Source organism: Ostrea edulis, chromosome 8 (genome assembly GCF_947568905.1).
Source record: "Ostrea edulis chromosome 8, xbOstEdul1.1, whole genome shotgun sequence".
Classification (NCBI taxonomy): Eukaryota; Metazoa; Mollusca; class Bivalvia; order Ostreida; family Ostreidae; genus Ostrea; species Ostrea edulis.
In genome coordinates this window covers 43,044,007-43,047,242 of record NC_079171.1, presented here as the reverse complement: position 1 = coordinate 43,047,242, position 3,236 = coordinate 43,044,007, and the positions used below count along the sequence as shown (strand labels likewise).

The 3,236-nt window shown below is 38.2% G+C and overlaps 1 protein-coding gene across 1 annotated transcript in view; it reads left to right on the top strand.

Moving 5' to 3' along the window:
• The window catches only part of LOC125662394 (uncharacterized), a 1,158,266-nt gene that overhangs the window by 485,895 nt on the left and 669,135 nt on the right, over positions 1 to 3,236 (top strand). The gene's annotated exons all lie outside the window — the stretch shown is intronic.

Sequence of the window (3,236 nt, the reverse complement as noted above, 5' to 3'; positions counted from 1 at the left end):
ACAAGTGAGAGGCAGCCTTACTACACTCTGACTAGAGAGCGTCATGGACACAATAAAAAAAATATAGCCCAGAATCGGAACCCAAAGTCACAGTGATGCATACACTGACGAACGAGATTGAGTCTACGTTAACTGCCGACGAACGAGATTAAATCTACGTAGAATGGGATTAACAGGGGCGGATCCAGAAACCGCGGTTAGTGGGGGCGCAATTTTTGAGACAGGGGTTGTGGGCCGTCTTGAGGCCCCTAATGGGTCCAGGGCGAAACCCTCGTTGGGGGCTCAGGGGGCGAGCGCCCGGAAGCTCCTGGATTTTATGGGGCCTGAAATATGTCTCATATGTAGTCCTTTTTTTACTATTTTTTGTCATTTTTGATAGGGTGAAATTATTAAAATGACGCAAATTTTAAGGGGTTTTAGAAAAAAAAAACAAAAGTTCTCCCAATAAAAGTAATTTCATAAATCAATATATTTGGTCATTTAATTCTCCGAAAGTGGAAGAAATCATTGCTTTTTATCGTTTACATTTCTCTAAACAAGATGCCACGGTTTATCTTAAATTTGAAAATTTTAGTGGGGTCACGCGCCGGCTGCGCCCCCCCCCTCCCATTAAATTCGCCACTGATTAGGTTTACGTTAACTGCCGAAATTGATCACTATTCATCCATAATTGTTTTCAATTGTCTTTATATGAAAAGTTGAAGATAACGAACGTTGATAAATCTCCTTATAATAAAGAATACAAATCTAAAAGTAGGGCAAACACGGATCCCTGACATATCAGAGGTAGGATAAAGTGCCTAGGAGGAGTAAGCACCCCTGTCGACTATTAACACCAGTTGTGTGTCATATATCTCGGTCGGGTAAGCGGAGAAATTTGTGGTCAAAATCAGTAAATCAATAAAGTAGCAAAATCATCATTAAAAAGGGTAGATAAGAATGACATATTAGAAGAAAAATGTCTGACTCGGATCTCATGGAAAACAGGACATAACTTGTTGAAAAAGTTACCATATTATCAAGATTTCCCAACAACTTGATCATACGGAAGGGCTCCTTTTTCAAAGCAATAAAATGAGAGAAATAGATACATGCAAGGTGAAGATAACGAACAGTGATCAATCTCATAACTCCTACAAGCAATACAAAATAGATAGTTGGGCAAACACGGACCCCTGGACACACCAGAGGTAGATAGATAGATATATAGATCGAACACACATTAACAAATTACGAAAATATGTCTCGATTGAAGTCAGCAATTTGCAAATTCTATGGTCGTTATAACGATCTAGTTCGCCAATGCAACCTATCATTGGGTCAAATGCTGTAAGGTGAAGATAACGAACAGTGATCAATCTCATAACTCCTACAAGCAATACAAAATAGATGGTTGGGCAAACAAGGACCCCTGGACACACCAGAGGTGGGATCAGGTGCCTAGGAGGAGTAAGCATCCCCTGTCTGACGTGTTTCATACCGATTGTTAAGCCGTTATTGGCACACTGATTTTGACTGTGGATAACTCCGTTTACCTGAACAGGATATAGGGCTCACGGCGGGTGTGACCGGTCGACAGGGGATGCTTACTCCTCCTAGACACCTGATTGCACCTCTGATATGTCCAGGGGTCCGTGTTTGCCCAACTATCTATTTTGTATTGCTTATAGGAGTTATGAGATTGATCACTGTTCGTTATCTTCACCTTTCAAGAAACAATATAGAATTTACTCAAAATATTCTTGACACATGGATCCTAAGAATTACGGGAATTTGATCTCATCAATCAGGAAAGTCAGTGAGGGGAACGTATTCACTGTGATACATGATACATTTACTTTGGTATCTTATTGATATGCCAGATAGGCACACATATATATTAGAAATTATTCAAAATAACATTAAAGAAATTAAAAAGAATTCAAGTTTTCTATCATTCAGCAGACTAGTTTATATCATTCAGTGGAATAAAGTTGACAAAAAGGCTAAATATAAAAAAGTACCAGAAAACCTTGGTCACTTAATTATTTAAATTGAAATGTATGATCGATATATCTTTTAAGAATGGTAACAGACATTTAAATGCTTGTTTTTTGGACTTCTACAAAGCATTTGGTACAGTAATGTACAAAACTCCGATTGAATATGGATGTCTCATTTTATAAACAAACTGAATTTTATGATCGTTATAATAATCTAGTTTGCCAAGACAACCTTTCATTAGGCCAAATGCTGTCTGATGTGTTTCATACCCTATATCTTGATAAGGTAAATGGAGTTAACCGTAGTTAAAATCAGTGTGCCAAGAGCGGCCCAACAATCGGTATGAAACACGTCAGCCAGTATTTGACCCAATGATAGGTCGTATTGGCAAAATAGATCGTTATAACGACCATAGAATTTGCGAAATGCTGACTTTATACGAGACTGTATGTCTCCAACTGTGTCAAGGACACAGTAAAGATAACGAACATTGACCAGTCTCGTATTTATATACGTAAAGAATACAAAACTAAGAGTAGGACACACATGAACCCCTGGACACATCACAGGTGGGGTCAGGTGCTTAGGGGAGTAATCATCCCATATTGAACGGTCACACCCGCTATGCACTATATATCTTGAACAGGTAAATGAGGTAATCCGTAATCTAGATTAGCCTATAAAGAACGACATAACAATTGGTATGAAACACGTAAGACAGCATTCAAGCTAACGATAAGTTGTTATGGTCATTATAAATTAGATCGTTATAACAACCATAGAATTTGCGAAATACTGACTTTGAACTAGACTGTTGAGTCTCCTGTAACATGAACTTATTTGGCAATAACCTGCTTCATTGGGTAATTTTATCATACGCAGAACATGTTTTTGCTTATTGAATAAGCTGAGAGACATAAACAGCATATTCCCGCAGGACACTTAAGGTAACGAATGAACTCGGTATGATAATGAGATCATAATGAGCTAATACGTCATGACAGTTGCTCCGCCTTGATCAATCCATATTTGGATACACATACACAAACTCTAATTTTAGGATCATATAAAAATATATCGGAATATTGCCTTTATTCTACGCTTAAAATAAGTCAATTTTCCCTGATTTGACAATACATCACAAGACATTATGATGAGAAATACCCCGGTGAAGTTTGTCGTATGGTTGGAATCAGCGTCTAAAATGCGCTTACTAGGCACATGGCAAAGACGACGCGACGTTCAGGAGATGT